The sequence below is a fragment of the Manacus candei genome, unplaced genomic scaffold (assembly GCF_025592945.1).
Source record: "Manacus candei isolate 608988 ecotype Guabito, Panama unplaced genomic scaffold, ASM2559294v1 h1tg000082l, whole genome shotgun sequence".
NCBI classification, from domain to species: Eukaryota; Metazoa; Chordata; class Aves; order Passeriformes; family Pipridae; genus Manacus; species Manacus candei.
In genome coordinates, this window is record NW_026138130.1 from 3,820,864 (window position 1) to 3,846,485 (window position 25,622).

The 25,622-nt window shown below is 41.5% G+C and overlaps 1 protein-coding gene across 4 annotated transcripts in view; it reads right to left on the reverse strand.

The window, feature by feature from the left end:
- SFMBT1 (Scm like with four mbt domains 1) overlaps window positions 1–21,542 on the reverse strand; it is a 99,455-nt gene extending 77,913 nt beyond the window's left edge. For 3 of the 4 annotated variants that reach the window (XM_051811409.1, XM_051811405.1, XM_051811410.1), the window contains exons 1-3: window positions 6,484–6,622; window positions 4,225–4,374; window positions 1,863–1,957 (exon numbers count right to left, since the gene is read on the reverse strand). The gene's annotated coding sequence lies outside the window, so the exon portion shown is untranslated. Of the gene's footprint in view, window positions 1–1,862; window positions 1,958–4,224; window positions 4,375–6,483; window positions 6,623–21,448 lie in introns of those variants that run through there. The other variant, XM_051811406.1, reaches the window with a different exon arrangement.
- Window positions 21,543–25,622: the final 4,080 nt, after the last annotated feature.

The following is a 25,622-nucleotide window of genomic DNA, read 5'->3' on the forward strand; positions in this document are numbered from 1 at the left end:
ATTCAGGCACCACTTGCTTCTTCATGTCCCCCATGGCTTTTATATTTCTGCAGTGTGGGCTGTCTCTCCATGCACAGTACTGCAAGAGAGCCAATGCTGACTTCAAAACAAATCAGAGCCAGTAATCCAATAATCTCAGAATAAAAAGTGAAGCAGAGAGAAAGCAAGTACGGTCACAAAACAGGAGAAAATTGAGTATATAAATACTCCTTAAAGAAGATACTATGTGAACTAGAATATTCATCTGTAGAGAAAGGCAAAGCTCCTGTGATTATATGATATTAATTTTGCTCTCTTATGGTTCTCCTCTTAACATTTCTATCTACTTTCCAGCTTCTCATACAAGTCAACTTAACACTTGTACACAAGTCTTTGTAGGAGAAGATACAGGGAATGTTTGAGGGTTTTTTTTAAGAGCTATAGAGAGAAAAGAGAGGCAGACAACATGCTTTTTAGTGATAAAGTTTAGATACCACAACGAGATTGTGCAAAACCAATATTATAATCTACCTAAGAACAAAAGCCCAGTTAATTTGTTTCAATTTACAGGCAAAGTGATTTCTTCCACCCCCCATCCCAGATTACAAATGGTTATGTAGTTTTGGAAAATCCCGATCAGCCCAAGCACAGTAAAACCCTGTTAGGAAGACTGGTTATAAACAGCAGTAAAGCAGCCCATCTTGTTTCATTATGCAAGCCAAATGAAACACAGAAATTAAACCAAGAGCGGGAAAACAACTAAGACTTAAAACTGTGTTGGGAATACTCCAAAGACTCATTAACAGATGAAAAAGTATGATTATCTTATTAGGAGTACTACCACCCATACAGAAGCTCTGATCAAAACAATAATTAAACCACCAATAACAATCTCCCTGCATCATTAAATACTTTTGTACAAATAAATTAACTCTGCCAGCCAGAAACATCAAATGGAGATAATTTACCTCAACCAGCTAATAGGCCCAAATACTCAAAAAGCCTCTTGCACTCTTACCTGGGAGCATGCTATCATTCTTCTTCCAAAAAAAGCTTTAAGTAAATGATTTTGACAGCATTCCTATAAATTTCTGTATTTACACCACCACTGATAAATCAATGAACCATGTGGCTTGAGATAACAACCTGTCCCCTTGCCAGTGGTGAAAACTGATTCTCTTCCAACCAGCACGTGCAGCTGGGCAGGAATATTTATTTCTGAGCAAAGTAAATGGACACTCAAGTGCAATTGTTGATATGCAGAATCTGGCAACAAATCAATATTGACTTTAAATAACCAATTTATGCCATTACTTTTAAATACCCATGAATCTTGTTAAAATCCCATAGCATAATGTCCTGAAGTGGCACAGCCTGCTTAATTTCTTTTGGTTTGTGGGTTTATCGAATTTGAGGCTTTAAGAATCCTGTTATTGGTGAGTGTCACTTTCTAGCTTTTCTCTTTTATTGGCTTTCCTTGAAATATCTCCTGAGCCCTTATACCTTCAATTCCATTTTTTTCCTGTGTCTGAGAAAGGTGCAGAAGTCGGCATGTTTGTGTTACTGCTTTGACTTTACAGAGGAACCACTGCCAATATTATTTGGGGTTTCAGGGGCAGATATACTGAGCCTTTATTTATGCTCCTTTAAGCAATCTAAAGAAGTGTAAATATATTAGACATTTTCCCAGATCATTCAAAACTGCATCCCTGAGCTACATTTATAGCAGTGCTCAGGTATATATCATTTTGTAGCATAATGATCAAAAATTTAAGATCAGGATTAAGAAGATTGCCTACATTCCTGTGGTCAGAATCAAAATTTAGACACAGAAATACAATGCAGATGCCAGGAGTTGAAATTCCTATAAAGTAAAAACTGACCTTCCCAGATGCACTGCCAAGAATGGGTCAGGGCTGAGATACATCAGCAAAGCAGCACTGGTAGGGAACTTCAGCCACTGCAGCCCATGCTGGACCTGTTTAGGGGAAAGCAGAGTAGCACAGTCTCAGAGGGGTGTTAATCTGGAAGCTTTTGCTAGCAGAAAGCTCAAAAGAGTGTAAAATCACTGGTTTGAAATAGATTAGAGCCAAAGAGCCTTATATTACCATGATGGCTTAATATGCATTTTTAGGAGCAGCCTACAAGTTCGGCCTGCTCATGGAAGTGAGGAGACAGGAAAACCCTTTGGAAGAACTGCAGAGAAAGAGAACTTTGTTTTCTGGTGTGCTAGACTCTACACCATCTTTGACTAGCTACTGTTTTAGCCTTGATTTGTGAATATATTAAGCAGCTGAACAGGTTTACATGTTTATTCATTTTCTCCTTTAATTTAAGAGGAAGTTGCACAACAAATCTAACTGTACTGCCTCAGGGAAAATACAGGCTGTGTCCTATGATAGATGAAGTGATCAGCACAGCCATGAGTTCCTGTGTTGTACCTGGGTTCTTTAGGAAATGCCACCTAATTTTTGGAACACTTGTAATGTGCATAACACAGTGAGAATCAGACCTTTTGCTCTCTGGTGTAACACAGTTATTGCTACTCTGTCAGAAGGCAGGCCAGTCCCTTGAAGTGTCACTGAACACTTAACTATTTTGGGGCTTATTTTGTCTTCTTGTGTGTCATTTGTTAAAAACTATCTCTGAGGAGAAGTTAGGAAGCCAGGAGGACCAGTCTGATCCATTCAAACAAACCCAATATTCCTAAATCATGCTCTTTAGTTTCCCAAATTAACTTACCTTGCAGTCTCCCCTTTATGCCTAGAAAGATTTATTGTTTTTATTCAACCTGAAAATCCGCTGGCATTAGATATATTAGGATACCCACAGGTGGTTCTTTTGTCATCCTATCACTGCAGTGGGAAGATAGCAAAATAAATCAATAAAAACTATGTCTTGGCTGATGCTTGGGGAAACCAATCTGTGGTTGAATATATAGCTCAGCACCAGACTGCCCCATGCACAGGCAGCACTGGGTAGTGTGGCTTCCACCCACTGGAGATCTCAAATAAGGATTCTGAGTTTTATTTAGCATTTTCCCACCACTCAGGTTTCTATCTAATTCTTTTTCCTTTTTAAAATAAACAGTTTCTTTTTATTTTTTTTTCCTGCTAAACACTAGATTGAGGTTTATCTTTCCACAAGGTCATGTTTTCTTTCTTTGACTTGAACACTTCTGCAGCAGGAGCCTGATATAAAGCTGGTTCTCAGTTGCCACCACTCGATGTTTGTTTTCAAAGACTATATGCAAATCATGCCAGTGCTGCCTTCTGCACTTCCTCCATTTTATTTCCTATTGAGACTGAATGTGAAAAGCTGCAATCTATTTAGAACATTGTGGTTGTTGCAGCAAAAAAAAGAAAAACAAAGCTATTTCCAAAAGTGGAATTTCTTACAATGAGTGTATTTTCTTCTTCTTCTAATAGGAATGAGTATGAGCATTCTGAGTTTTTAGCTAAAATCCCAGGTCTGAGAAGATGTGAGGAGAAGCAGAGTGGGTATGGAAAGAAAAGCAGTTGATTAGTAAATCCATTTATGCTTTGTTAAGGAAGCAGCATGGAGACTGCTGGAGTGAAGTGAAACATAAGAGGAACAAGTAGCAATTTGCCATATAGCTGCATTCTCCAATTATTTTTCCCTAGGGACACAGTGGACATTAGCAGGCACAGGCACAGGCACAGGAGAAAAGCCTTCAGTTGAACTTGTACCCTGAGAAGCACACAGCTCCAGGGCATGCAGGGCAAGGGGGTGCTGGCCCTGGCTGGTACAGGGGAGGCACCCCCAGGCTGTACAGAACCACACCACGTGCCTCACTACATGTTCTGGAGTCCAGGCCACCGCCAGAGGCACATGACTCAGAACCTGAGCTAACCTGAGAGGGAATGCAGCAGTGTCTGTCAGGATCTAGCTCTCTGTGCTCTCAGAAGAACAGTGCTTTGTCCTACTTTTGCAATGGATTTCATACTTGAGGCCACAGATAACTGAAAACTCATAAAGCCATAACTGAAACCGTTTAATAATTGAAGCCATTGAAGGACCTCTAATGGGAAGCACAGCTTTGGTTTTCTGGTGTCCTATTAAGGGAAGACTGGCACTGTGTGTGTTGCAGATCTGGTTGATAAATTTCTATTTTTTATCTTGAATACAGTGTGCAAATGCAGATCCAAAAAGTGAAATACATAAGGAACAAACAGCGGCTGTTTCCTACAGGCTGCCATGCCTACTATACAGAATATTTTTTACCTTGTCAATCAAATATAGGAGCTCTTCAGTGGAGATAGTCAAACAATAGAAACGGGCCTCCTGTTTTCCAGAGCTCTTAGGTTTAAATTCCCCTTACTGCAGAGCCAGGTGTTCCATGTTTCTGTTGCAGAAGCAAAGCTCTGTGTCTCTCTGTCAAAGAAAGCATTTGTTACTTGTTTCCAAAAAAACCTGGAGTGAATAAACATTTAGCTAAATAGCTAAAACATGCATAAGGTGCCCTACGCAATTTTCAGCACTATCAGCTGCAGCACAAGATGCTCGTGTAGCAAGAACAGTCATGCCAGATGTTAGGTATGAACCCGCTTGTTTCCACTGCATTTCCTCTGTGGAAGGGTTGTGTTAACTCTGTGACAATTGCACAGAGACCTTGCTGAGGCATAAAAAGCCTCTCCTTGCATATCTGAGACCCCTCCAGCACCAGAGCCTTTGTGCTTTGCTTGCATCCAACCTGAATGGTCAGGAAGCCTTACAGTGGGAACAGGAGCCGAGGCTCGGTCAGCTTGTTTGTGAGAAACAGAGTCAATGCAATGATGCAACTACTATTGTGAAGCAAGAAAAATATATTTGGTTTTAACATTCACTGTTTGCTGCAGGAAGACAGTGCGAGGGGTTGATTGCCAAAATTACTCAGTTAAGGCTTTGATTTGCTCTTTTATGTCTCTTGTATAGTCCAATTTCTAGGGGGGGTTTTTTGGGTTTTTTTGTTCAAAAACTGGACAGCAGAGGGTGCCAAACCCCCAAGAGGGAGCGCACCCATGAGCTCTCACGCATCACCTCAATTCCCCGCTGAAAGCTCTGCTCCAGCACGAGTGGTCCGGCCGCAGCGAGACCCTTGAGAGCCGCGGGTACCCTCTCGCTAAGAGCTGTACTGAAGTGTATTATCGCCTTTGGTTGTGTCAGCACTTCCATTACAGTTTATAACCTCTTTCTTTGTGGATCAATCCAGGCTATTGCAAGCCAAGTTATTTTCTCTCTGATGTGCAATTGGCACTCAGTGCTATCTCAGGAATCTGAAGCCATGTTTTGTTATCAGGATGTTGCAGAGATGACTCACTAAATTAAAAGCAAGCACTTGATCATACAGAGCAGAGCATAAACCCTCCCCCACCTTTAACATGTGCTACAAATATGACACAGCCACTGATGAACTAAAACTGTTTAACTTGACATTGCTTGTACACAGCTTTTTACTTTGGACAGGAAACATGAGATTAAAACATCAGCAGCTCTGAAATCCCATTCTCATTCTACAGTGAACTATGAAATGAAGTGGTATTATATTAGCAGGCATTTCTTCCTGTTCTAATAAAAAGACACACATTCTACATTTTCTGCAAACACTACTCATGGGAATGAGATTGAAATTGGTCCTTGAGTAGTAACTAGTTATAATAGCTTCTAAACGAGCTTAAAAATTATTCTGATTGTATTTAGGAGCCAAATCCCGAAGCCTCTATTGTATTCAGATTCTTGTTCTTTTCTGGAGTCAAAAACTGCTGCACTTGGTCCAAACAACATTTCTTTTTCTTCCCACTCCCTGTCCTGAGGATGAGCGCTGTCAGAGGGCCAGTTTTACTGTTCACATACCTGATACACATAATCACTGTCCCATTATTTCTACACCGGAATGGGATACATCATTCCTAACTCACAACTGTGCAGATAACAATTGATAATTTGTAAACAGTTATTCGCTTTGAATGAGTTATGTAGGCTCTGTTTACTTAATCCAGCTATTTGTCAGCTTTATCAGTCACTTATCAACAGAAGCAGAAAGCAGGGCACACATTACCCATTCATCATCCCTCCTGTCTCTGGAACACGCACAATATATATTGCACATGCCACAGCACTGGTGAAATAGCTCACAATATAACTGCCAGCAGATCTAAGTGCAATAGTTACTTCCTCAGTGCCAAAAACTTTTGGGGTGCTTCATAGAGGGGTAATGTTCTCATTTGGCCCCAACACTTAGACCTAACAAATGAAGGTATTGCAAACACATGGCTGGTATGGGCAGGAGAGTGGGCAGGGGTCTCACTGGATTGGGAACACCCAACACCCCCGTGCAACAATGTGGGAGGATATTTTATGAACATGGAAAAGTGCAGAAGACGCCATTAGAGAGGCCCTGTGGTCCCTCGGGGTACAAGGAGGTGCAATATTTAAATGTACTACACAAAGATTTGCACTACACAAAGATTTGCACTACACAAACCCCTCACTGGGCTCAGTTACCCCCTTGGCACTGCTCCTCCAGGGCCCTGCCGAGGAGAAGGCTCTGGAAAGGGACAGGTCCCACTTCCAGCGGTTGCCCATGGACGCGTCTCCGGCCTGAGGGCCAAGATGGCCCCTCCCGTCCCCTCACCCGCCAACTGTCCTGATGCCCCTCACACACAACGTTTTTCCCCACACTGCTTTTACCCTCACCCCCTCTTCCCAACCTCAGACTTAATGCTGGGCATTGGTTTTTACCTCTGAAATGTCCCCCCTTGCCCTCCCCGTGTCCCCACAGCCGGCAGGGCCTGGCCGTGCTTCGCCCAGCCCAGGTGCTTTTGTCGCGGTTTGGGTCAAACCAAAATTATCGTGTGCCCTTAACCAAAAAGACTTAGTGGAAAACCAAGGGTAGAAAATCCCCAGTTCTGCCTTTCCCCAGCAGTAAATAGTGCACTTCTAGAAAAAGGACACACACCACCTGCCTTATGCAAACCAAGGGCATCGGGCTCAGCGCAAAAACAGTAAAACGCGAGGAAAGAGGCACAGGCTCTCTCTTAAATAAAGAGTAACCTTTTAAATAAAGTCCGGTAGGGAGATGGAGACTTAGAAGAGATTTAAAAAAACAAGCCCTGTCTATTAGCTCTTTACAGGGAAGGTAGGAAGCTGTTGTAAGGATTTCAGATGTAATATGGCATGAAAACAGTTTTGCCTGAAAAAAACTCTCATGGGAACAGATTTTAAAAAAGTTATTATTTTGCAGTTCCTGCAAATTCACTGTTACTATCAGTTAAATATTTGCTACTGCTTATTCCTGCCCCCCCCCAAGATGTTCTTTTGTTCCTTCAGTCTAAAGAGAATAGTTTTGTGGGTTATTACTGTCATTAGCAATTTCCCTTCTGAGGGAAAACTTGTGCTATTTTTCCAATCCAAGAACCCACACACCCCTTTTAAGATGAAAAAATTAGAGCTTACAAATAATTCAATAGTGCCTCAAAATTTAGATAAATTACTTAAAAATAAGGTAATGATAGTGTAGAAGCTGAGGAGCTAAATTGGCTTCTTTGGTCTTTCACTAGTAGCCCCACAGTGAATTAAGAAAGGAGGGGGTCTTGCAAATCCCCCTGGGATATGTGACTCCCAGGAACTCTGCTTTGGGTAGTCAGAACCTCCTAAAAATGATGCTTTTCAGGACACTGCCAAAGGGAAGGTGGAACAATGTTAAAAATCACAGTCAGTGTGGCTGTGCAGTCACTGATCCTTAGCTCAGTTCAGACACTTGTGAATTCTGCAGTGTAGATGAGCCCTTTGGAGAGCTTAATAGGTTAAGAGAATCCATTACTTTTTGCTGATTTATTTTATAATGGCTCATTTACATGCACTAAGAAATGGTATTTTTATACTAGTAGAAAGGCACAGATTGCCTCTTTGCAGTCATACAGGTTTTCAATTTTAGACAAGATCTTTAAAAAATTGACAGTGTTATGAACTTCCAAGAAGCTTTTCAAAGTCACTTAGGTTTTTAAAATCTATTATGGTTATTTTTTCCTTCATATTCCAAAGGTTTGTATTTTTGTACTCATGGTACTAACAAATCCTCTTATATATGTTGAGCAATATGAATAATAGGGCACTAATGTTTTAAAGTCTCTAAAACATTTCTCAAATTGACTGTAAAATGTGGTATTTCTACAATACATGATTGTTTGGCAGGATATAAAAGCTTACTGGTTCTCATTTGGGTGATTTGCATAACTTGTTCATGGCATCATTTGTAAATATTATGCCCATCCCAAGCTGCCACTGATAAAAAGAATAAGATCGCTTTTGCCAAAGTACATCACACTGTAGATGAGAACAAAACCTTTCCTGTCTAAAAAGAGGGAAGCTATACAAAGGGAGTTAAAATTTTATACTGCATTAATCTCAGAAATCACTTTTGATGTCGGTTAGAGAATACAAAAGTGAAAAACAATTTCCTTTCACTGTGCAAAATGGTTCTACAAAGATTGGACAAGCCAAGGAGCACTGGCTGTACCTGAGGAGCCATTTGCTGTGAGCATGGTTGATACCAGCACCCAGAAAGCCCCTTTGCCTGTGCATTAGAGAAGACAGGCTGGGCTGAGCTGGGTGGTTCTGACTCCCCAGGCTCACTGAGGATGAAGATGTAGAGAGCAATTCTGGTTCACGCAGACAGATGACAATTCAGTTTGCTCGCTGACCTGTGTTGACTCTTGGATATACTAACAAAACCAAGCCACTGCAACAAATCTATTTCACCCAAAGAGATTGAATACAGAGGAAAAGTTAATTTATTTAGCAAGGCAGGGCAACTTCTATATGATCATTTAAGAGTGTGATTTAATATTCATGACTATCTTAGAAGGTGGCAATTTTGACTTGTGCTACGGAGTTCCCTGGACTGTGCTTGCTTAGAAAAGGTCCTTCAAGTGACACTGTATTTCTCATGGATGAAGGCTGTGGTGAACATGATTCTGTCTGTCTTTAGAGGCTCTGACACAGTCACCAAATAGATGGATGTCTGGAAAGCATGTGTTTGTTTGCCTTCACAGTCATGTCATTGTAGCTTTTTCACAACTTCCCTTATTAGAGAGCTTGAATGAAGACCTTTGTCTCTGTATTTAGAGTATTTAGCAAGAAGGAAGAAGAGCAACTAGGATGCAGAGCGTAACCACATCTGTCTTAGAGTTTCAAACTCACTATATTGGCAGCTGTGCCAACATCCTTGTGCTAATTTTTATGCAAGTAGTTGAACTGGTTGTTGTAAACTTTCAGCTGATAGACCAGGCCCTGAGATATACTGATATCTGTAGATGAGAAGGTAACACTTTATCATGGTACCATTTATACATGATCTGGGACAGAGCTCTGAAGTCACTCACGTGCTGCTGGGCAGGGAGGGTAAGACACTGCTCAGCTCCACTAAACCTGACATCTGGCTTAACTAAAGTGTTTGTCTCCTCTGCAATGACTAGAACACAGCGAATATCTCAAAAGGATGCTGTGACTCCTGAAATCAGTGAAATTTAATGGCTTGCTTTGGATAATGCCTTTTCCCCTCACCTTGCATTTTTCTACTTTAATTTCATAAACTAGAAATGAATGGCTTTTTTTTTCAATCAGACCTTAAACTAGGAAAAAAGATTTTAAGCCAGCAGCCAAGGCAAAGGAATCCCCAGAGAAAGCACTTGGTGTTATTTCCCGTAGTGAATCTTTGCCTGCCAGGTTGAATTGGGAAAAGAGGCAGAAAAGAAAGTTAGAATTTGCCTTCATCATGAAAGACAGAAAAAAACCCAGTAGGTGACTAATTAAAAGGTGCTACATATTCTATTCCTTCAGTATTGAGATGCCAGTAATAACCTCAGGTATAGGAATATTTTTATAAAGTACAGTGCTGGCACTTGAGTAGATATAGCAAATGAAAAGTATTATAGATTGCATTCTTCCTATCTCAATTGCAACAAGATTCAAACACAATTTCAAGCCATTAAAAACACAGTGTTTTGCCAAAGCAAGATTGGAAATACTTCTAGGAACATAATACTGGATATACTTATTTGCTACAAAACAAGATTAACTCAGGTAATGAATTTATAATGATGAGTGGAGTACAAAGCTAGTAATTTTTGAAAGTAATCTGACAGTCTGGGCAATAAAGCTTGGGAGTATGGAAAAAATCTACTTTTTAAATAAGTGTTCCAATCAATAATGCTATATTGGAGAGTAGAAGCTGCAATTAACTTTTCAGCCTGGTTCTTGGAGCTCTGTATGGGTGATTTTGAGGCCAAGCAAAGCTTTTCTTTAAAAGCTGTGGAAAAGATGAGGTTTAGGTTGTGAAAGTATGGAACAAGGAAAGATAAGGATTTTTATTTTAGAATTTGTTCTGGATTCAAGTTCCTGGTCTGCTGATTTTAAAGAGGAAATTGAACCCAAGACTTTTACCTTAAATAACAGTAGCTGGTTACTCAGGAGGTTGATCCAGCAGCTCTCTAGGTTTAATCAAAATTGGATCCAAGACATTATTTATAAAAATCTTCCCACAAACACTTTGCTTTGATGAGTACATATTCTTAATGAAAGAGCAGAGTATAAAAATGCTTCTGAACATCTTTTCTCTGGGTTACAGAAATAAATTTACTTCATGATGCCCACTTAATTAGTGCTATACGTGCATATCAACACTGTGTCCAGAAGGCTCACCAAACAGAATTAAAACCAGCCGAGGGAACAAACCAGCCAAAGAGTCACTCTGATAAGTGATCTTGAGTAAAACCAAGCAGCAGAAAAGCACAGAATCAGCAGTGTTACAGCATGGCCTGTACTGTGCATTTCTCAACTGGCTCAGCAAGAACACAAGAACACTGTGCCAGTGCACAGCAACAGCCAGACAGAACAGCAGCGATCCCCAACGTGGTTATTTCCCAAAGGACATTTTCTGTGTGCTGGAGCTCAGTAGGCAGCTTCTGCTCCAGGATTTGAGCATCAGTGTTGGCATCAGTCCTTCATCAAACTTGGGAATAGGATCCAGCTACAGAAAAGAATACCAGCCTGGACCTTCTCCAGCTCAGGTGGCTGCACCTTTCAAGAGAGCACTGAAACTTGTCACAGAGCCTCTGGAAAGAAAGTCCTCAAAGAATTAGTCACTAACAGCAAAGCTCCTGAGTGCAGGTGCAAAGCCTGAGCTTACTGTGCTTTGACCACAACAAAATGCCATGATTATTCACAGAGCTTGGCTGGAAATACAGCAACATAAAAGACAGTAAAGCCAATTGAAGCTGTTGGTGACCTGGAGTGGCTGACAGCACATAGCATCTACCTAGAAAACAATTCAATGCCACAGAAATGAAGGGGCAACTATTCAATAAAATCAGAAAAAAAATCTGGAGCTCACAGTGGTCAGAAGGTATTGCAGTGGCATACAGACATGTCCTCAAAAAACCCCAAAGCATTACTCTCCATTCAGTTCCTTCCCAGCAAAACGTGGCCTAAACAGGCAGTTCAGAACAGATGCACCCCAGTTTGCTTGGGGCCACCACCCTTCCTAAGTGACCATGACGTGATAAACAGGGCTGGCCAGGTGGAACAAGTGATAGGATGATTGTGGCTCCAGCACAGAGTCAGAGTCCTGTTTCTGGAGAAGATTTAAAGCATCTTGAGCCATTCCCAAGGATCAGGTGTGGACCTTTTGTTTGACTAAATCTCTCCGCAGCAAGGCTTAAGTAGAAAGGCAGCAGCTGGAAATCAATAGATGGGATCAGCAGCAGGAGGAAGATAAACATAAACTGCACCTGCTGAAAGACAGTGATGTGCATGTGTTAATCCCCTTCCAGTATATAAATCCAGGAGCTATTGCAATTATCATGCTGAGCAAGGAAAACCAAAAATATGATGGCAGAAGAGGCCCAAGAACCTACTAGATGCTCCAATGAGGATTTTTTAAAGGAGGCCCTCACTTTAATCTCATTCTTTCTGAATACAGAATGGGATCTGATTATTTAAACTCCATTGGCCAGAATGGAGCCCTAAATCAAGGGAAGAGAAGGAGGCACAGCATCACAGCTGATGCTCTCTCATCTCAAATCACCTGCAAACACTGCATTTCTGTAATGCTCCTTGGTACTCACTAACCTTTGGGTTGACTGAAGGACCACAGCAACTTGTGAGCCATGCTGGGGATGCAAGCAGAGGGATTAATCCTTTGAGCATGACTAGAATCCCCTACAGGTCCGTAGTGACAGAGTAGCTCAAAGCTCTGGGCATAACACTCTGTTCAAGAACAACACAACCTGAATTTTTTTTTTTTTTTAAATTCCATCTTATCATCAAAATAGCTTGAAACAACAAAAGAAACTATAAACATGTGAAAACCAGGCTGGAAGGTCTGATTTCAGCAGAGCAATAGTTGCTACCCTGACAGTCACAAGGCTACAGGTTGTACTTTTATTATATTTGATTTTTCTGTTCTTAAAGGACTGACCACAGAATAAACCTTGACACAGCCAAAATTGGATGGTACTAATGAAGCACCCAAGAGGACAACACGCTGTTCCTCTGTGTGAGCAGCAAATGATTGGTAATTAAATAGCTGTCAGTGGGGGGTGCCTGATGTATTTTTATTCACTTTTTGTGTCTATTGCATACATGCTCCAGAGTGACCAGCTAAGGTAGGTTGCATGGCATTTGGAGCTGAATTTCCTGAGGTGAAAACCTAATAACCTGACAGAGCACAATATTATAAGTGCTTCAAACCTGCTCTCTTTCTCGTGGTGGGTGCACAATTAATTTTTGATCTGGAAGGGCTGACTGACATTTACAGGCATCGCAGACACCTGCTTTAGAGCAGGGATTTCTTTCTGTTCCTATAAAGTACAATACACAATTCAGCTAATATCAGATAAATAAGGTCTATAGAAAAGGTTGCAGCTGCTTAGTGGTCTCAAGGTTTTTTTTTCTTTGATAGCAGAAAATGAATGCACCTGGTACAAAAAGGGTTTGGTTTGGGGATTTTCCCAAGCGGGAGTGTTGTGTAGTACAAATGAGTTTTACAGATAAATGCCATAATATTTGACACTGAAATCCAGAGATTAGCTGAGGCCAACCTGAAGGATGCACAATTAAGGAGAGAACATAAAAAAAAATATATCTTGTATTTTAGTTCTTTTACTGCTTAGCAGAAGGCATAAAATGGTCCAAGAGAACAAAATGAGCACACACTGTTTTAAAGAGTTTAAGCTGTTAAGCAACCTGATTTCAAGGGAAGATTGCAGAAGGAAAGGAAAATATCAAATATTAACACAATAGGAAGTAAGAAGAGATTTTGATGATTTGCCAGATATCCTCAACATGAATCACAGAATGGCCTGGGTTGGAAGGGACCTTAAAGATCACCTAGTTCTGACACCCCTGCCATGGGCAGAGACAACTTCCACTAGAGCAGGTTGCTGAAACAACAAATTTTATTGCACTCAAAATGACATTTGAGGAATAAGGACTTGGAATCCCTTCAACACGGTGGTGAGTCTTGTGGGCTTTATCAGAAATGCTGAAGGGAATATTCAGCTCATGGTCATTGAGACAAATGCTCTACTGACACCCTCCTTTTTCAATAAAAAGAAAAAAACACAGAGCACCTTAAATTCAGGTCCTGTCAGTACTTCTCAAAGGAATGTCAAACTGGGTTTGTCATTTCTCCTGAAAGAGGACACAGTGTCCTTTGGTGTGGTTGTTCTAATGGATTGAAGGGGTGGCTTTCTCCATGTCCTGCTGCTGTGGCTTCACTGGAGGGTGGCTGCTGCCTGCTCTGTGAAGGATTGCTCTGGAGGAGTGGACAGCTCTTCAGGAAGTACTTTATACACAATACATCACACTGTGCAACTTAATAATCTAATATTCAGGTACCGAGCTGCCACATTTTCAACAAATCCTTGGAGAAATGTAGAAATCCTATCAAAACTGCTGCCTTATCACTCCTTGGAAATTTTCTGATGTGCAGGAGAGCAGAGGGCATGTCTTATACTGAAAATAAGATCAGACATTTCCTTTGTCTGACAGCCAACTGTGGTTAATGGGATTCTAATTTAATCAGAGTACAGACTGGGGCAGATGTAACACTGATAAATTATAACAGGGATCAACATGCAAGAGTAGTGTGGGTAGGGGTTGCCATGAAGAGTGACAACTTCAGGAGAAACTACAGGAGTCCAGAAAGGATTTTGCACACAGCAGCGGGTCTGTCCCACAGCATAATAAGTTGAAGCACGCCTGCATTTTAAAACTACTCTGAATTTTCTTATGTATTGTACTCTGTCCAGCCCTACCTGTTTTTCAAAGGTGGCTGATTTGTTTCAAACAGCACCACAAATACACTAACTTTTTTTAAAGCAGGCTAAGCTGCAAACACAGAGAAGAGAAAAAAATGTAGTGAGGAGATTAGAGCTCATCAAAAGCCTTATTTTTTTGCTTCCCAGTTTGCTCACTGAACATGAATTACTCCTGTTTTCAAGGCTTGCTGTGTGGACATCTTCATGTGCCTCTGAAAGCAGCCCAGGATGTTGCATAAGAGTTGCTCTGCACCTTCCACCATGGAACCCCTCTCCTAGAACTAATGCTTGAGGCAGACAACCAGGACAAGCTGGAAAAAGATCCCTGACATCACTGGGCCTCCTTGTCACAAGAGGTTGTAAATGCAAGTGTACAGGGATTCAAAACTTACTGGACAGAAGAATGGAAGAAAGACTCTTCAAAACAGGAACAGTCCCTGGTTTAGGAATTATGACTGAAGACTGGGAGAGTATTTTGAGTAGCATCATTTTGAGGGTATGCTTGCCCTGTCTTTATGCTGTTCACCTGACATTTGTACAGGCCAGAGACAGATTATTGTAGTAAATGGGTCTTTTTCTGACTCGATGCTTTATTATTTTCTGCAGTGATGGTAAATGTCCCTGTCCAAAGAACTCAGTGCTTTACAGCAAACATCTGGATGTGTTTCCCTTGCAGGGCTTATTAGCTGACTCAGCTGCACAAATTAACCCCACCAAACAGCAAAGGCATGCTGAGAGCTGTGTGGGTACCTGAGAGCTTCAGTGCTGCTGGGATGTTCAGGGAGGGCTGGTTGTTAGACTTTAGAGCAAGGCATCTTTAATATATGTAAATAGGCTTTTTACAATGAGCAATGTTGCCAAATTTTCCAGATTGCTAGCACTGTCCTCCATTAAACTTGGAGGTCAAATTCACAAAATACATTATTAGGAGGGGGGGCAGTACTGGCTGGTGAGTAAATCTGGTGATGCTCTTTAGCCTGGGAAACAAAGAATGGGTATCCTTGCTTCTTAGCAAGGGCAATGCTATACGTTATCAAACTACTAGAAATAGTCCATGGTATTGTTGTGTTTGCACAGATTTAGTCAGAATACACAAAATTAAGTAAAAGCCTAAAGAACACTATCACAAGGGACAAAAGAAAATATTTCTTACAATAAAAGTGAAAATATATTACTTACAGGACAATGCAAGTGAGCCAAGTCAGAATTTCTCTCAGAAGAAGAATTTAAATATTAAATACTGCAAAGACACTTGTACTTAGACCTGCCAGGAAAAGAAGAAAACATTCAAACTCCCACATCCCTAATGTAATTTATTCTAATCTGGCCACACAATCTTCAACCATCTTAAACATGTGCTGTGTGACTTCACAGGGCAGAGTTAAATTTCATAGGTGCTAGAATTATGTATTTTAGGAGCCATCCTATATGGTGACTTCCCTTCAATTCCAGGTTGGTAAAAAAATTAAAATGTAGAAGAAACTTTTCTGTTGCAGTGTAGATATTTGAATGGATGAAGCAGTTTCAGTTAGTAGTGTGTGAAGAAGGTAGTTCTAGAAAATTAATGCTGTGAGCATTAGCCAAAACAGATTTTGGATCTTCTTTCAACACTCCATTCATCTTTCTTAATCTATTTCATATTTTATTCATGATTTGAGTTCAACTACAATGCTTAACTAAATTGGTACGTTGCTAACAGACCTTTTAAAAATCCTCATGAAATCTTTTTCACAAGGTGGTATGATGAAAAATGTTATTGAAAAATAGCTATTTTATAAACCTTGGGAAATCTATTTAATAACTGCAATAGCAGACTCAAATGTAATAACACACTCTGATTATCACCAGATAAACACACTTTTTTGGTTGGCTGAAAGTGCCAGGCAGTGCACACACTGCAAGGAACTTGGTCTGAGTGCTCCTTGTGACCACATTATATCAGAGGCTGTGATGGAACAAGTCTGTAATTACCACTCTGTGCAATCTTACATGATTAGTGACAACCAGACAGTTTTCTAAGAGCAGCAGAACTGTTCCCTTCAGGATATCTTTCACTTCAAATAATGATGGTCGACATTGCCTAAAATTCAACCTGGGCTATATCATGGTAGAGGGTGGCATTTCTGGCTTGAGGAGGACGCAGAGCTGGAGGACTACCAAAGCAGTCCACAGTGCAGAAGTGCCCACTAGAAACCCCCTGTGACAGGCAGGTAACTCATTTCTGCTGCAGAACAGGAGCCCAGAGTGCTGCTCTCCTCAGAGAGTTGGTGAAAGACCAGACCTTCAAGAAATCTCATGTTGATACAAATCACTCATGGAAAGGAACCTCAGACTGAGCATGAATCAAAACTTCTGCCTCACAAGTCCAAAGTCTGGTCTAGCCTTCAAAAATGGCCCCAATCTTAAACCCACTGAACGGGGCATGTCAGGGGATTGGATGGTCCCAAGGAAGGGGTTTAACAGAGTCCTAAAACAGACATCTGTGTCAGCACACAGAGTGATGGGCTTTGCCTCCATAACTACCTGTGAAGAAAGAAATATTTGTATTCTGACAGACAGTGCCAGCTCAGTGCTCTGGAGCAATCCAGATATTGGGATATCCTAGGAAAGGAACAGGGACATCCATAACACACCTGCATCTTGACAACCATGAGCTGTTCTGGTCACCATCCCTCACAGAAACGATTTACCAGGAGTGGAGAGGACATGAAGATGGGCAATAATCACAGTTATGGAATGGCTTCTGGTTGCTAAATGACTAAAGGAACTAGGACTGCTAATGCTAGGAAAGATCTGACTGCAGGGGATTTTGTCACTCAGTGCACAGTTCAGCTGTGAAGCTGTTGCTGAGCTGTTCCAGAGGCTAAATTGGATATGAGTTCAAACACAACTAGGTAAATTAATAGAAAAAAAATTCACTAAGCAAATAAAGACACAGATACCATCTCTGAGTCAGGGAAGCAGAGCTGCAGCTACTTGGGCACAGGGAGAGTGTTTCCAGGGCTTCTTCCCCCTACGGACCCTGCTGTCAGTCTCCAGTTCTGACAGGTATTGGCCAGGAGGGGCTTTGTTTTACCTATTCCATCTGGTTTTATGTTCTACCTCCAGCCTTCCTGCATAAAGCTCCACGATCACATGCTAAAATATACCTTTACTCAGTTGCTTTACACCTGGGGAATGGCAGAATAGCCAACCACTAGGGAGAAAAACCTCCCGCAGGCCCTTCAGCTGCACGTCAAAATGCAGATCATCTTCCCTGCTCAAAAACCTGACAACCCAGAAGGGGACAGGCTGGTGTGTGCACCAAATTTCCCCAGAACAACCTGGCAGTGCCAAAGACCTGCTGTACCTGATGGAGACCAGCATTACAGCCCCTGATAGAGAGAAGCACAACTGAGCCCAGGAGAGGAGAAAGAGGTTCAGGAAGCTGCAGCATATGGGCTGGTGTTCTGAATCTCTCCTACCAATTTGTGTAGCAAACCTGCAGTTTCTGTGGTAGCCATGGAAACTGAGGTACTGGAGCACAATGAAACACATGTATGAATGCCGTTGCCACCACTGAGCGCACATCACTCAGCATTTCTCAACAGCAAGGGCAAAAAGGATATCGGTGGAATCACGGTTTGGTTGTGGCCACCGAGTCCAGCTCAGGCTGAACAGACATCAGACCACAGCATCTCTTCTGCTGTGACCAGGGGGTAGGATACTTGCTGGAAGGCAAGGCCAGTGTCAAGGAAGACAACTTTGTCCACTCTAGAAGAAAAAAAACAAGGAATGGATGGGAAGAAATGTTCCCTGGTGAGCTGTAAAAAAAGGATAGAAATCTGCCTCATTTTGTCTCCCTTCACACTGCTAATAATCTTGATACCCAGATAAGTTTGCTTTTTGATGGTTTCTCAGTCAGTGAACTACAGAAGTCAATGGAGTCATCTCACTTGGAGTGACAGGCAAAAAATACGCCCCTGCCTGTAAATTTTCTTGTGAAATAAATGTCTAGAAGCTGGTGAAGGACTCCCATTCAATGTATAGCATAAAGCTGTAAAGAACTGCCATCCTGTAGGAGGCTCATCCTGTAGAATACTAAAAAAAAAGCAAACATTATTTCCTTCAGATGAGTTCTCTGTAGATCACTAGCTTTTGTTTAACCACTGCAATTGAGGCTTGTGCTGTGCTCCTGCCCAGACTCAACAGATGTGTTGGTTTGAGTGGGCTGTGTTGCTTAAGGCTTTAAAGTCAGATCAGGTCAGCCTGGCCAAAGGCTGCCCTCCCTCAGGATTTGAGGCAGACCTGAAAATGGACATGTCAGCTTCTCAGGATGGCTGACACCAAGGAACCCGAGCTGTACAATCTGGATGAGAATTTCAGTAGGAAACAAACACTGACAACCCTTCAAACAAGTTGGAGTAAAGCAAAAAAGCCCCCAGACTATATTGTTTAAATACTGAAAGGGACTGTGTACAGTTAAGTGACAAAGGGGCTTTAAAATAGGGCAAAGCACAAACAATTCCTTATAATTTGCAGCAGTTGCTTGGCTTGCACCTGTAGGCAATGTGACATAAAAAGGCATCTAACAGAGAGGTGATACAGACTAAAATGCTGAGCCCAGGCTGTTTGAGCAGGGCTGAACAGACACCCACAGTGAGCCAGCTCGAGGGTCAGCCCAGAGCAGACAGCTGTGCTCAGCACTCCCACCCCACAACCCTGTGGCACTGTCACTGAAACACAACAAATAAGATTCCTAATATTAAGAGCTTCTTAACATTCATCAGGTGGAAGTAAGAGCTGAACACTGATAGGAATGCCAAGTCCTTGGCAGGGGGACTCATGCATCATAACTCCTAATTAGGGACTCTGAAGTTCACCTCTTTAATGGGCACAAGCATTGTTACCTACTTAAATCCTAAAGATCAAAACATAGCACCAAGGTAGACCTGCAGAAAGAAACTGCTATGTGCTCAGTTTTCATTTTTATCTTTGAAAAGGAAAGATCTCTGCCACCACTGCCTGCCTGTAAAATCCAAATCCCGGAGTCTGGATGTGACATTTTTTCAGGCAGTGTCACTGCACTCTGTATCTGTTCTCTAGCCAGTATGTGTTTTTATATTAACTGTACCTATACCTGGGCGTGAGGTGAAGACTGATCAGAATTCATTCCATTTTGTGCTTTTTTTTGTACTTTGGGCTCATGAGCTGGTTCACAGATGCCTCATTAGTTGTCTGAGATCTGCAACTTAAGAGTTGTGTAATGTAGGATGCCAGGTCTGCAAACATGAGAGCTCTGTGACGGGATGGGCTCTGCAACTCAGCTGCCTTAGCAAACCCAGCCAGAGGTGGCCTGGTGTCTTGGCTGCTGAAAGGGCCCTGACTGAGAATTAATTTCACAGGCTTACAGAAGAGGTAAATCTGGACACCAAGAAGAAGGATAGATTGATTACAAGCCTGAAATAGCAAAGTATTTCATATGGGATCTCTAAGTCACAACAGACTCCTCCAAATGACTTTATTTCCGCCAACACTAATATTCCTAAACAATATGCAATTTCAGAATTAAGCCAGAATTTAAGTTTATAAACTTGAGAACTGAAATGTCACTTATCTTCTGTATTCTGTTCGCTTTATTTTTACCTTTCTTCCTCTCAACACTCATTTCACTGAGCTCTTATGTCCCTGAGCACAATACTCACAATATTTGGGGAGTTGAAGATTGTTCCATTTCCCCAGAAGCACTTTCCCCACCAGACTCTGATTCCTGCCTGGCATTTTCAGAGACACATAATATTAAACAACAGCAGAGAGGAGCAAAGCTTTGCCACAGGTTACAAAAAAATGACACAGAAACTGGATGAGCCAAACTCTCAGCTCTGCCAAAGGGACGAGGCTCTACAGGAAAAACTGCAGTAAATATTCACTGGCAGTAGAGGAAGAAAAATGGGCATTTAGTTCACTGGTCTAAGCAGAGAAACAGAGGCACGAATCACAGGTTAATTCTGCTCTGAACCTGAAAGTCACAAGCAAAAGGGATCATGGATCCCTTGCTAATCTTCTCCTTTACAGCCACAGTGTTGTGTGGTTGTAGCAGGAGGGATGTGCACATTGACAGCCAGGTTAGGCATTCTGAGAACTGCTCAAAGAGCAATGGTGGGAGGGAATTACATGAAAACAAGCTCCTAATTGCTGTTCCTTTTCTGTTGAGGATCATGCAGTGTTCATGAGCAAATTAAAGTTCAGAGTTTAGCAAATTCAAAGCCCCATTGCAACTGTCCCATAATTTCTAAAGTGAAATAAATAATTTCCAGTTAATAACTCAGTTGCTTTCTGCCTATGAAGTGCATAAAGATCACTGTCCTCAAATTATTCCTGGTCAATTAAACTTCACAAGTTTGACTTTACAAGCTGTGAATATTTGAAATTTGAGCTGCTGCACAGGGGTGATATTGATTCTCTTTTCTCCCTGGTTGAGTGCACAAGCTTGTCTATGAACACATATTTAACAACTGAAAATTCAGCTTTTATAAATACACAGGTGTAACTGAAATTTGTTTCCTTCATAAAATTTGGCTACTAAAATTCAATTACTGAAGTTAGAGCTTGATCTGATTTTAGTTTTGTGTTACAGAGGCACCTAGAGTCAAGTCCAGCCAAGGTTAAGGGACTCTAGGTACTACTGAAGCAGTCTGTGTCTTGCAAATACATGTCCCAGAGCTACATAAATATTTCAATAATGGCAATGCACCTATACACAAAAGAAATTGAAGAAATTTGGGGTAGTTGCATTTCATCATATATTTTATGGCTACTGAATATCACAGAACAATTTTGCATAGCTTGGGAGACTAATAAATTACAGCATATGACACAAAACTCTCTGCACAAAAGTCTGTTACACAGTGTTCAAAAGTAATTCAAGCCTCTGCTTAAGCAGTCTCAGCCCTCAGAAACGAGAACAATATTTTGTTATTTTAGGTAACCAGTTAGACACTTTTAATAGAAGATATGAGCTCAAATGAACCACAGTTGACCAAACTGTGATATTCAGTGAACTGTGACCAGTGTGATATTTAGCAAGTCCTGTTGTAGTGAGGCTGCAAAAGTGAGAAGCAGCTTAACTAATGAAAATAGGGAAAGAGCCCATGTGATATGAGCAGTACCTGGGTGCAGCATCAGGAGATCTCCTGGGCTTGTGGCCACCAGGTTGGAACTGCAGCATCTTGGGAAAGCATGGAGCTTCCAAACCCCTTTAGCCTGCCAAAAAAAAATCTCTGGGCAGCACCTTTTAGTCAGATGTGTATCACAGCTTCCCTGTCACATGTTTTTGACCTCATTTAGGTACTGCACGTGCCCAAGACAGTCCCTGCAGAAGGGGAGTCCTGATCCAGTTCTGTTGTCCTGCTCTCCTTCTTCCCAGTGCACAGCTGATGTTGGCCTGTCCTCACACAGCCTCACAATCTCTCACACCTGTTCTGATCAAATTCACCCGATAGCCAAAACTCTTCTGCCCTTTGAAAGTGATTGCCTCCCGATAACCTAAACATCTGGCAACCTTTAAAATTTAGATATGTCCTGTTTGATTTGCTGCATGAAGGGAAGGGGAACAGGACTGAAATAGTATGGGAGACTGGAAAAGAATACATGGATCAAATTTGAGAAAGCCCTGCTATTAACACCACATCAGAGCAGCTCTGGTGGCTGTCCCCTTTGAGGTTTTTCTCTCCTCTGTCATGATACTGAAGGTGATCAACTTTTAAATATTTTCCCTGTTTGGTCTGGGCATTGTCAGGTTAACCTCCCGACTGCTTCATTCTTACTTGCTTATCTTTTAGTTTCCAACTTGAATGAGAAGCTTTTGCACTTACCAATGCAAGGAATAAAGATAGGAAAAGTAGTTATACTTGAATTTTTAAAAATATCACCGTACACAGCCTGCAGTGGTGCCACTGTTCCAACATAGCTGGGTTTGCAAAGCTGTGTGACAAGATGCCAGCAGAATACTCCAGCTTCCCAGCTGAGTAGGAAAACACTTTACTCAGAGATTCCCTGTTAACTTCACAGCTTGAAGGACTCTTTTCCCTCTCTAATTCAAGTACAGCTGCATCCTTCCAACCTGCACTGTAGCAGGTTGTGGTATTTGTAGTTGTCGGTAATAAAATATTCCTGAGCTTTTTTCCTAATTCACAAGCAGTTGGTTTTTTTTGCTAATGTGAGGAACAAATAAGCTGATAATATATATTCTCTGAACTCCAGCAACAGAGCTTTGGCAAAAATCTGTGCAACAATAAGGTTGACAAGAACAGTGGCTTTACTGTATTAATAAAGTGTTCTGATGTGTGGTAGAGATTAAGTTAAGAGAAAGCATGACATGGCATGAGCTAAGTAAAACTCACATATCTCAGAAATTGAAGCCATATTACATTTTTATACAAAAAGTAATTAAGTTCTGGTACCTTCATTTTCAAATCTTGAGTTTGAAACCCCAATGGGCCCAATTTTGCAGTGCCAAAGAACTGCCCATAGAAAAATCACTTTATTATGTCATATGTTGGGAACTCAAGTCAACAGATATTTTGGAGAAGCTAATCAATAAAGCTCTACCAGCCATTAGACCAAGAAGACATCATTTTAGCTGAGAGATCAAGTTACATCTTTCTTTCCATGAAGAGCTAGAAATTTTATCTAAGTGCAACACGAAGAGAGAGATTCCTGTTAACTGGAGGAAAGGGGGTTAGATTTTGTTACACTGGGATAAGTCCAAGAGGAACTTGTACCAAATTCACTAAATAAACTTTAGCCAGAGATTAATAACGAAACAGGAGATGTGGCAGATGGTGGTGCTCATGGAATAACATGGTCCTATTTACCTTTTCTCCCACTGAAAGGAAGCATTCAATGATTTAAAAAAAGAAGGCTCCTGGAAATGGATTTGGAAACTTCTTAGAATAATCTGTTTAATAGAGGAGATACAGAAAAATTATTTCCAAACTGGGATTTGACATTTACACTAGCAAGCCTAATATCTCTAGTAATACTATGGCGTTTGACGATACAAGAGCTGTTAATATTTCCATTTCAGTACACAAACTTGTCATCAACTGGGGGTAAAGAAATCACATCACACTTAATTAAACAAATCAGGGAAAGGGTACAAGTGGAAAGAGAAAGGGGGAGGGGGCAGGGAATGAATCATTCTTCTCTTCCCTGAGTCTATCCATCACTGGTTACAGTTAGCAACAAAAAATCAAATTAGTTGCACCAGTGGTCTGTTCAGACCTGACAATTTCTGTATTTCTAGTTTAAATTAGAGTAGAATCAATGGAAGTTTTACAAAGATAAGTTAAAGGCAAAGCTTACAAGGCACAGTGTTCAATCTGCCTGGCAAGACAAGGTTTAGCCTTACAGGAGTCATTAAGGTTAATGCAATCTATACTGATGTGACGGGGAGATGCTCTATTTTCATTACCCCAGAAAGCAGCTCTGATTCACTGTGGTTAGGGCTAATTGACAGTTTCCAAATCACACAGTAGTAATTGTTTACAGTTGTAGAAAGGGAGTATATTGTTTTCACTGCTGGTTTACTTGATACATTTATCCACTTAATCCCTCTCACTTAATTTTCTGTGATAGGTGGAAATAAGAAATAATTTAATTCTAGTATCTTTTGACATTTACTTTTCAGCTAAGAAACTGGTTTGTTTCTCGAGCAGGAATTCAGGTCAGGGGAAGAGCTTGAACACAACTGCCTCTTCCTTCTGAGAATGCCCACCCAGCCCAGCTCACCCAGCTCCCTGATTTAGGTTGGACAAATCAAAAGCATGTTCAGAAAATTAAAAGATGCATTCAGAGTGCCACAACCTTTCTTATTGACAAAAGCAAAGGGCGTGTTCAGCCTGCTGCACATCTGACTCATCTCTACCACCTCCTCAGCCTGTTCTTCAGACACTTGCTTACAGCAGCCCCTATATTGTGTGCTTTCATCACCCACTGCTCAGCCTGGAAGAAGCCTGGTGCTCTGCTGCCATTGCTGAGCTTTAGAAGACCCTGTGTGTACAGAAGAGACACTTCAGAGCAGCTCTTTGTGCAAGGACAGACTCAAACAGGGCTTGGAGGAGGCAGGGGGTGAGCTGGTGAAAGCCCCACAGCACAAGCAGCCCCAAGATCCTGCATGGCTGAACTATGGCACGAGAAGCCCCCAGGACCAAGCCCAGCTTCCAGGCAGGGTTTGGACCTGGAGTGATCAGCAGCCTCAGGGGCTTTGTGCAGGCACTCCTGGCATTTGCAGTGCAGTAGCTTCAGGAGGGAACTGAGGCAATACAGCTGAGTAGGTCTCTAAGCAAACTTCAAAACCCAGCAGTTTAGAAACAATTCTCCTCAGAACACCCCTTTTGCCAAGCTCACCCAGGACATTGTGCAGCACAGCCCTAGTTAGGGCAGCTTTCTGTGCAGAGCAGAGAAGTGCTTTCAGTGGACTGTGCCCTTTGGAAAGCTTTCCCAAACAGGCACGTCCAGAGCTGGTTATTTAAGTGCCCTACTCCAGAGAGGTTTGCTAATGGGATCTGGAGATCCTGCTGACAGAACTTTCTTGATGAGAGATTGCCTCATAAGGGTGGTCTGTTCCAGGGGCTTCCATAGGTACACACAGCACATGCTTAATGAAGTTCATTTTCTGCAGGGGAAGCACAGGGGCCTGTGTTCACCTCCAGGGAAAATGATCAGATAATTACAAAAATAAAAGGAAAGAAAGGAAGGAAGAAAAGAAGTGAGGAAGAATCTATTTATACATTAATAGCCCACAGCACCTGGGTGACAGGGAAATAAGACTGAGATAGGTTGGTAAGGCTGTGGTGGATATGTGAATGTCACTAACATACAAAGGAACTTCTAAAAAATATATGGGAGTTATCTTCTATGAAGTCAAATATATTTATTTAACTAGTATAAAATCCTCTGAAATATAATGAATTCTGCATGAACTACATAAAAAGCAAACATGTTATAAGCTCTCTGAGTGAACCTGACTGCTGTATGGTGTGTAACACTGACCACACTGATACTCCATGTGGTGGTGATCACAAGTTCTGAGTCACACTTTGATACCAGGCAGTGCTGTGATGCTTTAGGGTGGATAAACCTGTGGATCATCACATCCCCTAATTTCCTCATCATCTTTTATAAACTTCAAAATGAATTCAGGAAACTTCAGCTCTGGAGGATGGCACAATGTGATGTTCTACCTGCTGAATCAGGTATTTCGTGCTGCAATAAAGCCCATCTAGATTCAGTTGTTTCTAAATTGAAAAGCAAAGGGGTAAAACCAAGTGCATATGGTCA